Source organism: Amblyomma maculatum, chromosome 6, assembly GCF_055883805.1.
Source record: "Amblyomma maculatum isolate TAMU_Amacu chromosome 6, ASM5588380v1, whole genome shotgun sequence".
NCBI classification, from domain to species: domain Eukaryota; kingdom Metazoa; phylum Arthropoda; class Arachnida; order Ixodida; family Ixodidae; genus Amblyomma; species Amblyomma maculatum.
The window spans coordinates 2,733,920-2,747,496 of NC_139349.1; positions in this window are offsets into that span (position 1 = coordinate 2,733,920).

Here is a 13,577-nt window from a genome sequence, read left to right on the forward strand (position 1 = left end):
TCACTTATATTCAAGGTGATTTAAATTAAAACTTATGTCCTAAAATGTACTGCCTTTCTAGAAATTGAGGTTATATGTAAGAATGAAATGGCAACGGGCATAGCACTCTTCTGCTGGGGAGTATAAGTGGCAAAGCAATTGCTTCTCGCAAGATACTTCCTTTCTCGCCTTTCATCAGGCGCCATACTCAGCTTTAGCAGATGTGACGGTGACGGTATGGAAATGAAGAACGACACAGAACTGCATGTGACCACTTCGCGACGCAGGCCTGACAATAATTTAGGCGAAACAACGCCTTCGAGCCACCACCGACCGGGTAAACATCTGCCTTGAAAGGGGGAAATGGCGTGAGCTGATGCAGCAAAAAAAAGAAAAAAAGCTTGATTCGAAGAGCCTGAACACACTTCGAACTGCTGCCGCCTCGAGTGCCGGCATTGCGATTGTTATACGTGCGTTTATTACCTTCACAGGGGCGCCATACTTTTTTTTCTTTATTGCATGAATTGGTACAAATACATCAGTAAAAGATCGTGGTTGCCAGGCCCCTTGGCTGGCAACCGTGTCTAATGGACTTTCATTACCACAAGTTCGCCCATCAGACTCAAGACCTCGGGGATGTCACACAAGCTTTGTAGAGAGGAAAAGTCGTCACGGTAAATGACGTTCCGTTTCCGGCTATTCACGTTTTCTTGCCCAGGCGAAGTGAGATCGGTGCCTGGAGGAAGGAGAACCAGTGCACCAGACCCTTACAGCAAAGACCCCTACAGTCTGCACCAACCACTTGCGCTTCCACGGAACCTTTTTGACCAAGTCGGTATGGATCATCTCGGCACATTCCATTGTCGTCGGCTGGTAATAACTGGATTGTATTAGCGACAGATTTTTTAACGCGCTATGCGGGAACGAAGGCTGTACCACGAGGCACGTCGTCTGAAATCACAGTTGTTTGTGCACCAGATTGTTTTACGTCACGGTGTCCCATCCTACGTCCTCACAAATCGAGGCCCGGCCTTCACAGCGCAGCTTCTGAACGAGGTGTTCAAGATGAGTCACACGTGCCATCGGAAAACTACTGCCAACTACTCGCAGTCAAAAGGGCTCACGGAGGCGGGGGAGGAAGATGAGGATGAAAGGCAGGTAGGTTAACCAGTAAAAGAAACCGGTTTGCTACCCTGCACTGAGGGAAAGGGTTGAGTGGATATTCAAGCTGTGGGTAAGAGAGGGATGGGTGAATTCAGTACAGTCACATCACAGACATGCCACATCACATCACGTCACAGTCATATCACGTAACATAACAGCAAAATCATAGCCTTTCGATCAGGCCTGTGCTTTTCATGAAGCGTAGCAGTGCCTGGGAGGCTTTCACCGCAGGTGATCGCCACGGCCAGGGACCTAGACTCTTATTTTCAGTCAGTGGGCGTCCATCTAGACGCTCCAGCGCACGGCATAGACAATATCTTTCCTCACTGCATATGGGGCACTCACAAAGAATGTGGCCTATATTCTTGTCAGGAATGTATAAACAAACCTATAGCGGACATGCTGGCAATGTACGTCGATGTACAACATAAAACGTGGGACAAAGTTCTCCCGTATGTGACATTTGCTTATAACACCGGCGTACAGGAAACCACTCGAGCTGCGCCGTTTCGCCTCGTCTATGGCCGTGACACATGTTGGATGCCATGCTCCCATGTGCAACCGACGACCGACCACTCACGCCGCACGCCGAGGAACATGCACATCAAGCGACAACAGGCGACCAATGCACGTCGCTATAACCAACGCCACCGACACCTAGAGTGGCACCCCGATGACCAAGTATGGGTGTGGACCGCTGTCCGTCACCCAGGATTGTCGGAGAAGTTGCTAAGTCGTTATTTTGGGACCTACAAAGCGCTTCGCTGTCTCTCTCAAGTGACTTACGAAGTTCTCCCCGACGGCACTGTGCATAGTCCACGCCGTCAGCCTCACCCTGAGGTAGTGCACGTGCTCGGCATGGAGCCCTACTTCACGCAGTGATGGCTGGTGCTTGCATTTTGAGTTTTTTTTCTTTGGAGCGCCCTACCTGCCACTTATTTTCGGTGATTTGTTAGCTCTCTTACCCGCACCAACAAGCTTGACTCTCCAGTGCTTGCTTAGTTTTTTTCCGAAGCGGAAGGGGGGGGGGGGGGATGTTTTATATAGAAGGCAACGATAGTTTACATAGAAGAAGAGGACCATAGAAGAAGAGGACCCACGTGCTAACGGACTTGCTGCCGTGCTGAGCGTTGGATTGTCTCTCCTGCACTGTGACAATATGACGCCTAAGTCTGATAGTATAATGGAGCATGAGCCCAAGGATTCGTTACACGTAGCTTTAACGGAGCTTAATCTAAAGAATATTCGCGGTTGGGACAGGACCCGTTATGCTCGCGTTAGCTCTCAGGTTATGTTCCACTAATCTGATGCTCCCTAATTATTAATAATAGGACATCAAAGTGAAGGAACACCAGCATTTTGGATTGCTTACAGGTAACCAAAGTAAACATATATTAAGAGGTTGAAGTTCGTTCGTATAATTTGTGAAAACGAATAAAGTTTTATTCACGAATGAAAAATAAGAAAAAAATTGTGGGCATTTAGCAAAAGGTTTAACCTGTCACAATATTTAAATTAAGTGGTCAGTGTATCGTAGGGAAGGTGTTGCAGAGTACATAAGTGAGGGCATTGTTGACGGTCACAGTATGTCTTGTGACCGTCAACAGTGACAGCGTGTCTTGTGTCTTCCTGTTCGCGCTGCGTTTATTAACAATAGACACATACAGTATTACAAGTGTATTAAAGATTCCTACGTCTATGTTGCTAAGCCTTGTGCACATACAACCTACACGTTACACCGCATGCAATAGTTTTGTACACAAGAATATTCCGAAGTATAATTTATAAACAGGTGCTTTATCAGATGCTATCGAAACTTCTATATATGTATACTTCTTCACAAGGGCGTGCTGACGCGTCTTAGTAGAGGGCTACGTAAAATATTAAAGCCGCCACAGCCGCAGACGGTGGTCGGGAAAAATCCTTATTAGCTGACAGAGTGTGGACGTGAGAACCCCATGACCGCTCGCGGAAATTTCGAATACCCCTCATATAAATGAACCTATTCTGGAGGGTCCAAATGGAAGCAGAATTAGTGAAAACTACAATTAAGGGTAGTTGAAGCAGTCAAATTAATTCAATAATATAACTTACCCACTACTTCGGATCAAACCCGGGCATTCTGCAAGCCAGGCGGACGCTGAAATCATAGGCCACGAAGAAACATTTTTTTTTGTCCTCATTGCCTTTATTTCACACGCACAAAATGTACAGATTATGCCCACGCTTATGCAAAAAGACTGGCTCACTTTTGGCATAGACCACGAAGCGTCGTTGATCCCAAACGTGTTGGAGGCAGATTTAGTGACAGCGTTGTGGCGCATATGAATTTTTAACTTGCGTTTGAGATGTGTAGTCGATTACAATAATAATATATACTTCTTCTATTTCCATACATACAACAAGAAAATTTAAACAACATCCTCGGAATGCAAAAGCGATGTTAAACGAGCTAGCGCGTCCACAACCTAAGTCGAAGCTGAAGCTTTCTCGAAATTGTTTAAAAAAGCAGTTCATTTCCCTGTTTACCTAATCCATTTATGAACTTGCTACTTTAATGCTGTCTAAAACCACAATGAAAAATCAACTGAAATCCCCAAACGTAAACTGCGCTTGGTGAAACGTATTGAAAATATTGATTTACAGTTATCGACCACATTCAGTATATTTTGGCTGCATAATGGCGCACAGTTTATTCATCACAAACTCAAGAAAACGTCAATACTAGCAAAAATGTATTTTTTTACTGCTGACCTACAGCACTCTCATGAGAGAATTGGTGAAAGGGGATCGAAAGGAAGCATTCGTGTGCACCACATACTACCCACTCGCCGTTAAACCTCCAGAAGCTGCTCCCAACAAAAGCCACCAAGAAATCGAAATCAAAACACAAAAATCAGTCACCGTAACTATTACTGCTACCTAATATGTAAGTGATCAATTGCGTGACTACCTGTGGATTTTAACGCGTTAGCATTACAACGTTCGTTGTCGGAATATGAGCCCGGCAATAGCGTGAGCGTGGGAGTGTGGAGCCTTCTACTTCCAGCCACCCTCTGGGCCGTAACATGACTCTCTCAGCTATAAGTGTACACGTAGTCATCACGTAACAGTGCTAATGATCATATACAGGGTATGATGAGAGAGTAACTGGAATCTACATAAATTGGCTGAAACATTGCACTGGAAGCAAGAACATTGAATTTTAACATTAAAATAAGATGTTTTATTCAGAAAATCACTCTTTGGGATGATTTCGAAGCTTCTGTTTTATTCTTTTTATTGGTAGGATGCCTCTAATAGAGCCGACAAATCTCTTCCGCCCATCGCTACGGCCACCTCGGGCGAGTGCTTGTGTCTAGTGATCTTTAGAGAACGCCTACAGGTAATTTTTTTCGCCGTTTACAGCATGCAAGCATGCGTTTATCGGACGCGAAAAAGGAACAACACCATCATTTTATCAGCACCCCGCCTCAGCTTTCTTCCCTCACATATCTTGCCAAAAATGGGTCGTTCAATGTCGAGAATGTCTTCGCATACAGAGAGGGACGATTTAGCCCCGTAAAGAAAAAGAGGAAATATAACACATTAGCCAGAAAAGGCTAAATTTTTGCTGTTGCTTCGCTGTTTAAATATTTTCGAGCGATGTAATGCAGCACTATTTCTGTCCTGCGTATTTTGAGAATGGCCGCGTATGCGGCATATGACAGCCTGCTTGAGGTATTCTGCTATGTACTGTGCTCCCAGATACCAACATGAACGTTCCACATCCTTCGCTTATCTCCACTTGCCCCTCCCCAAAATTCAACTACTGCCCTTTCATGCATCCATGGAATCCTCCCGAAACAGCAAACTCATTGCGAAACCAAATTTATATCCGGGAAAGGTTCATCCAGCAGATGGCGCTGTGTATAGGAGACGCTGTCGGCAGGTAGACTGTAATGCTATTCCCTGTATACAGCCAAATGAAATGCATTGCTCGTCATTGCAGGTTCCAGCTTTGTCTGTGTTTGCGGGTACATTTATCTTGCAACAATCAACTTGGCCGCAATTTTTATATTAACTGAAAGTTGGGAACATTGAAGGACTGCGTTCGCTGGGCGTGGGTATGCTGAAAAAAAAAAAAAAAACATTGTTCTGAGCTCTGCACCTGAAAGAGAAAACATCACCTCTGTGTTACTTGCACATCTCAATTTCCAGCTCTGAAAACATGTTTATTACTATTCTGCATAAATTACTGCTCACTCACAGTCCTTATGGCTAGAATAATGAGCTCAATGTTCTGGGTTTTCTCTTAAATTGTGAATTATAATACTGTAAACATAGCACCCTACAAAAGGTAGTATTTGTTATCTCAATGTGCTGCTCCGAAAATAAAGTTCGGCTTTAACGTATATTTGTTTCATTGGGTGATATATGATGGAATTGTGGACACCGTTTTCCTTTTTTTGAAGCTGACTGCTTTCGTTGTCTTTTGAACTATGTGTGCAGTGCTCCTGTCTTTTTTGTATTTGCTTGTTCTCATGTCTCCGGCTTTTATCCCACTGCCTTGGTTGTTCCGTGTCGCTTGTTTCCTTTCGGCGATTCACACCTTTCTTCCATCCCCTGGGTAGTCGCATCTATCTTTTGAGCTTTGTTTTTCAGCTTTCCTCAAATAGGCAATTACGAGCAACGACCCATTGAAAATCGGTAATGTTTCACTACAGAAATTCGCCTTCGTTACTTCACTTAACTTCATTTTTCTTTTTTGCTCGTCAGATCTCTGTACCTCGTGAGCTGGGCTCAAAAATATCGCTCAACGACCAGAAAGGCTTCTTTACTTTTATTCACCAGAAACGTAAGCTTGAAACAATCGCCTACTCCGTCCAGCATCGTCTGATGCGCATGCCGGTCGTTGTCCGGCAAGCCGGGCGAGCGAGAGACCGATAGGTGTCCGTCGTTGTTAGGCAAAAAACTCAAATAAAAAGGACTGTTGACGTACTAGAAGCAAGACAATGGTATTTTTAGGAAGGTGTATTGTTCGTTTTCTTTGCCGTGAGCCTTGTATGTTATGGCCCCGCTTGGTTCATAGCTGTGCTACGCATAGCTTCATAGTAGTGCGAAAACTGGTTCAGGCGGCTACGCTGTTTTCGAGGGATTATTTCAGTTTGATCTTTATACACGTTCTGTCGATTACCGCGATATAATCTGTCTCATCAGGTTCTCACGCAATAAAAGGGAAAGTTAAGGTTAAAATTCCCAAAAGTCACTTAGCAATGACTATTCACTAGCATCATGCATTTAGCTGTGAGGATAGTGATGAAGATCCTGAATACAAAAACATAGCCAAAGCCTTGGGTTTATATTAGTAGTAGCAGTGCGGGTGTGATGACACGATTGCACACATGCTTTATGACTGCCCTCAGTTTGAGCGTGAGCGTGCCTTCTTGGCTGCGACACTACGGTGCCTGGACTGTGCCTGGAAGGCACTCCTTAAGCTTCTAAAGGACTCGTGGTTGAATTATAGACATGAAGTGTACGCTCACTACTCGCTTTTACTATAGATATCTGGACATTTGCTAGACTCCTTTCTTTGGTGCTCTTTCTTTCCTTTTTCTTCTTGTGTTCCCCTCTCCACGCGGAGAAAAACCTACTGGGCATCGACGAGTTAACCTCCCTGCCTTTCTATACTACTATTTTTCTCTCTCTCTCTTTCTTGACGCGTTGCCCATTTTATTTATTGCCTTCGCTGCCACTGACTTGAATTTTAGAAGTCATTTTGTAGAAAATAGGTCCTGGTTTGCCACAGTAATCAGGCCATGTTTAGTATTGAAAGTGTTGGCAGCGCCACCTCTCTTTGTGGGAAAAAGAAACCGGAGCATAAGAGTATGACTGCATGTAAAACACCAAAGATACAGTTTCTGCACGGCATGGTAAGTTACGAGGGACAAAAGAGCAGGAAAATATTTAGAGGGACACATAAGCTCCACGTGTATGGGTATGACGCGACAGCGCTAATGGATGACGGTGACCTACTCTCCTTTCAGACACTTGTGCGGCTGGCTGACCTTTGCTGTTCGCCTAATTACCAGTCATGTGATTTGTTCCACTGGTATCTCACACATACTCTTTAGAATCCTGTTTGATGTGAATTAAACCACCCAACATAGGTGCAAAGCCCCGCTTAGCCAGTCGGAACAAACGTGCTTGCGTACGTGGCCTCAAGAGCAGCACCTTCGACTCAGAATGTAAAGTTCCCTAGAGACTAATTTTGGTCACCTACCATCTGAAAAGAGAGGCCCGAATGGGCAGCTCTTGTCAACTCAGCTATGCCATATGGTCGTGAGAGGTCAGACAATCACACGGTCAATCATTGGCCAGCCATTCAGATATAAAATCGCCTGCAAGGCCCGCCCGTGAGTTTTGCTACAACGCCGACGCAGGATTTTCTGAGCAACCTTTGAGACCTTTAAGGCTATTGCATTGAAAAATAATAAAAGTATGTAGTCCCTTACGGAAATGTCATATCTGGACTTATAAAAAAATCCAGATCAGGTATATCAGGAATTGGGCAGATATGGTATATTAGGACAGATCTAGGCCAGATAAGGCATATCTGCCCAATTCCTGATTTCGAGTACCAGATAAGGCATATCTGGTTGTATATGCCTGATATGCCCAATTCCTGATTTCGAGTACCAGATAAGGCATATCTGGTCAGATATGCCTTATCAACCCAATTCCTGATTTAAAGATCTAGCCCGCATGGCATGTAGGTTTTGAACTACAGGTCTATATATCTGCATATCAACATAACACTTTATTACAACACACACAAGACAATTTCAGTATTCCAGCTAAACGCACGCTCAATCAAGTTTGCCAACCCTTTTATTTCAAACCTTACAGGAAAATAGCTTTGAAACCACAGGTTTTCTTTTTCCCTGCCTATATGGAATCGCTCAAAGACGGGCCTGAATTACGTGTGTATACCGAGGGTCAAAGACATGCTCATCCGTTAGTAAATATTGAGATTCTACTCATTTAGGCGCAATGCTATAACAAACTAATGGGATATCTGAACAGAATAATGTCTACACGAGAAGCTAAAGTGAAAGAGATTAACCTATTAAATTAGATATTAGATTTTTATTCAACTCTTTTACACACAGAGCTTTAACCAGTAAATGCTTTTAGTTTGAACTGGTTTACTCGCGAAGCTAAATAAAATAAACAGCCAATAATTGAACTAGACTATTGAAAGGGAATTTAAAGGTTTGTCGATACCCGGAAAAGGTACCGCTAAACCGCAGGGCGATAAAACACACACTGCTGGGACAGCTGATAATACCTAAACCTTAGCAAAGTACATATAGGCTGTCAGAAAGTACTGGTGTTACCTTAAGCAGAGACTGCAGTGCAAAATGAGCGAACGCGCCTATCTCGTGGTTCCTTTTGAAATTAAGAGAGAAAACAAAGAAAAAAGCATGTCCGATGGCATTTGTCATGACAGCGACAGCTCTGCCCCTAAACCAAATCAAGCATGAAGCTACTTAGGTAGTGCAAATAATAATAATAATAATAAAAAACAACGAAGGACCCTATCCACCCACTGAAATTTGTTAAAATTGCTGGAGCGAAAGACAAATTAGCAACGAGATGTACGGAAAAATATCACATACTGGCAATTACCGTCCAATTTACTGATTGGAAAATTTTTCCATCAAAATAATAAAGTGAACAATATACTGAGGCTGGCAAGTGCTAGTTCCCGACAAGAAGTCTCACGCTCACGGTTTTGGTGATCGTGCGTGAAGATGAGGCGGCACGATGAGCGTGCGATCCGACGCAATGGTGAAGATTTCGCCGGGCCACCCAGGGCAGAAGCCTGGAAAAGCTCAATCGACCATCAGGTTCGCTGCCAATTAGTACATTTTTATGAAGAAGCTAGGAAAACTTCCGCATGCTACATTCTACGCTTTAAAAATTTTTATGACTCACGAAACTACTTTGCAGTTCGGACAAGCCAGCAAAGAAAACTGAAATACAAGAGAGACGAATGCTGAAATGAAACTTCTTCCTATAGATTTAACCGGAAGGCACAATGACGGCAAATCAGAATATCTGGTATTAAAAAATTGCGTTTCCATAACTCAGTCCATCAAATCAGTTTATTAATGCGCAGCTCAGTATTCCGGCCTAAAGTTGAGGATTTAGAAAATAATTTGAACAGTTTGTCGCCTCTTTATATGGTTCATATTTTTCTATGCCTTCCCTTTCATGAATATCCTTTAATTTCAAACAGACAATATTGACAAATTCGCTTTTGCTACAACGTATAGTCGTTTCTTTCTTATACAGTTAGCGCTATTTCAGATATGTTCCGCTTTGCCTAAATTCACAGAGATGCACAGTTTCTTCTCACACCTATAATAGAGCTCTTACGACTTGTCTAAACGGTAGCGTTTTCTTAAAAGGAGAGGAGAGATTGAAACCGTGAAATAGTCAGTTTTTGCATAAGCGGAAATCGATACATAAATCATATAGAAGAAAATAGGAAGCAGGCCTCAGAAGCGAAATATTTTTTTTCGAAGCTGGGTGATGTTGCGGTTCGTCTACACTTGCAAAGTGGAAAGAGCAGTGTCCAAGACTGAGATATGATCACGCTCCTAATTAGCGCCCATCCTGAAAATTTCCTTCTGACGGTGACCATCTTCCAAGGCTCTCTGTCTTCACTTTTTTTCTGTGTTCGCACAAATTAGTTTCCATTTAAGTTCGAGCTTTCTGAAACGCGATTGATGAACTAAAGTTACAGTGTGCATGTCGTTTTGAGACCTGTTAGACAACAAATTACTAAAGCGATGTTCAATCACCGCTGGTCATCGGCGCTTGCCAGTGGTAGAAAAACTAGTAAATTTTTGTTTCTTTGTAAATGACACCATGCATGTGGCGGTTTGCTCATTCAACTGCAATAGCCAATGCCCACGTAAATAAGGAGGTTGTACCTATGAAATTGGAAAAATATGGGAGAGGCCTTCGCCCTGCAGTGGGTATAGTCAGGCTGATGATGATGACCTATGGAATACAGGTCAACATTGTGACAAAACTTTATAGCTCTAATAAACTAATACGGGAGTTCAGATCCTAGTAAATGCATGTAACGCTTGCATGTCTGCTCTTTTATTTCGCTTGATTGGTTGATCGTGTTGCCAACGCGCGGGGTCAAAGAAATTGAATGAAGGTTCTCAATCTTGGGAAGTCTGCTCGGCTTACCGAAGAATTAATTCGCAGAGGATTTCAATTTCTCTGGTACAGTGCCTGACTGCCAGGCGTCATGGATAAGGACTAATTGAAATCGCTTACCACGATCCAGAAGATTGTAATGTAATCCTGTGGTGTGGCCGTGATGCAGTGAACGTTATGGCGTACTAGACTTCGGCCTGAGTATAGGGGGCGTGCATTGATGGGAAAGTATTGTCTGTGTAGTCAAGGTATTTAAAATTAAGCGGGGGTGGGGGGAGGGGGTCAGGAGGCAGAGAGAATGCGTTTGGCATGTTTTTGGCATTTCTATAGATGAAGGAGGTGAGTCAGGGTCTTCTCCCACTGTTACGTCTTTTCCCAATCAGAGACATCGCCTTTGACAATGTACGAAGGCAGCACTTTAACGTAACGGTGCCTCTTTATGCTTCAATGGACAGCGATATTTGCGCCATATTTATCCTTGGCCAACAAAGACCTTCACTTCTAATATGAAAGCAATAATTATAATGACCTCAGCGCTTATTGCAAATGTCATTATAAGAACCATGAGTTTTTAATATATGCTTTCTTAACGGTGCGAGAGAACATTTACGCGCCCTGTTTTTTTGTTATTATTTTACGCTGATCACCGGAACTCAGACGAATTTTGTACAACAAGCGCGCAGAGGCTAGTTGCCGACAGATGCTAGTGACAGTGTGCGAACGAAAGTGATAATAATGAGCGAACAAAGGATTCAGAACCACAAGTAGTAAAGTTTGTTAAATGCGTAGTATACTTCATGCTCAATGAATGGAAAAATTAACGCGTAAATGTTTCTTGCCGGAAGGGTAATTAAAGGGGCATTCATTTTCATCTTATCGTTTTCAGCAAATATACAATTGGTATCGTTGCATCATATGTTCTATAAATGCTCTCTGGGAATCTTCTCCTGCAACACTGCACATGGACATTATAGCTTGGTCTAGGGTCCCAGCTAAATTGGGTGTAATTTTTCAACTTGCCTGAATATTTTTTTGTCTGGTTTGTTTTATGGGGTGTAACTTCTCAAAGCGAATCAGGCTACGTGAAACGCCTTAGTGGAGGACTCCAGAAATTTCGACCTCCTGGGATTCTTGAGGTTCTTTAACTTGCACTGACATCGCACAGCACTCGCGCGCCTCACTTTTCGCCTCTATAGAAAAGCAGCCACCGCTGCCGGGACTCGATCCCCATCTTTGGCGCAGTAGTCGAAAGCCTTAACCACTGCACCCCTGCGGCGGGCCACTTGCATCAGTATGAAAGGATGTGTAGCTTTTTACTTGATCTTTCTTTCGGAACCTTTGTGATGATAAAGATTCCCAGCCGCAAGCCTAGTCAACGCTTTTATTTTCGGCCAAAAAAACTCCGCACTCCTCTGTAAAGGCGGAGAAACTGGCGTGCGCGGCTGTCGACAGCATATTCTGAATGGCACGTGGCTGACCTTCAGCCAGCCTCTACACTTTGCTATTGCTAGATTGCTTTCCTCTAGATTGCGCACACCAGGTCCGTTATTCATTTACGTCTTACCATTCTGGGCTTTAAGAGCATGGAGAACCGTCGTAACGCCCATATATGGCCAGCATATGTTCACTTGTCTTGTACGCTTTCCCGGCGACGGCGAATCCCATTAAGAATCGCGCATAAAGAAATTAAGGACACTGCATTATGTATACCTGCAGGTGCACTCGATAGCTATGGCTGCTTTCGCTTCCTGCAGTTTGCTTTGTTTCGAGGAAGCATCGCACGTGTAAAATATTGCGATGTAGAGCGAGGCAAGAGTGTCCTCCAAGAACTAAAGAATAGTAATCTAATTTTCGAACAGCCTGCCTCCGCTATGATTCTGCGTTTTCCTGTGCTTATGCATATCCATTCCTCTTACTTCCTCTAACGCTCTCCTTTTCTCTCTTTCCTTATTCTCCCCTTTTTTTTCATCTAACCTTTTGCGACATAATGTTTTCTGTTTCATGCATGATTGCTGTTTCGGTCTTCAACATTTCCTCTCAGAGGTAGCAAGCGGTGCTGTGAATCATTTACAAAAACATTTCTTTCAGCTTGCCTTAAGTTATTATTTTAAACCGATAAGGCCTCTTTTACTGTTCTCCTAGATTTTATTTCTTGGGAACTTCAATCCCCCAGGCTTCGTATAAGCCATTGGGTACCTTCGTGCTGATATACATGGAAATAGGACTATGGATGTTTACCCTTTTGCATCTTTTGACGGCAGCTGTCCTCGTTCTAAGCGCCAAAGAACATGAGCTAGGAAATATTTAAATATTGAGATGCGCTTCTTTTACGCCCCTACAGACCTGGTCTGCGTCGCACGTCGTTTTTGTTCCGCGAACTTGCTGCAATGCTTTCATCTTATTCTTTATATACATTTTGTTGTTACATAATGGCACTTCCTGAAAAAGGTCTCATTTCTCTAGTAGTGAAGGATCAGCCAATGGAGACAAGTACAATTCCGCACATTTAGATAATGTGAACAATCTAAGGCTTCTTTATATCTAGGGAAACAAGCTGGAAATTTATGTGTCTGCCTTTAAAAACCTTCCTTGATATGCTGGGAATAAATTCCATTTACTTTCAATCGCATCACTCGTTCTTGTGTAACTAACCTGTGAAGCTTCTTGACGAAATTTTTTCCTGTTTTCCTGGACTCTGTCGAGAACTCTACAACTTTGTAATCATCGAGATACTTGTGCCATGAGCGGGATTTGATCCCGCGAGCTTATTAACATCACCAGGAAATAAAGCCACTTTCCCGCAGTGACTTGTTCCACAGAAGCAAACTCCATAAAATGTGCAATATCAGGGAGAGCCTTAAAGTTTCTAAAACTAAACAAGAAACCATGCTCTACCCTATAATTTATGATTCACTTATGAGAAAACACGAAGTGTTGTTTAACCGCGGAGATTTTTTGAATGGCACATCTCCTCCACGAAAGGTCCGAGCGAGGTAAAGCGCTGGTGAATAAGACAGACGATGCAAATACAGCAATTCCTGCAATTCTAATTGCAATTCGTACTCGGTGCAGTGTAGGAAAGAACACGCGCTGTGTTTTTAAATACAGTTCACATACTGTAAAGAGGATGATGTACATGTCGCGTTCGTTAAATCAGACAACTTCGTAACAGAGCACAAAGGACATCCGTTTATTTTTGGTTACAGCAGACG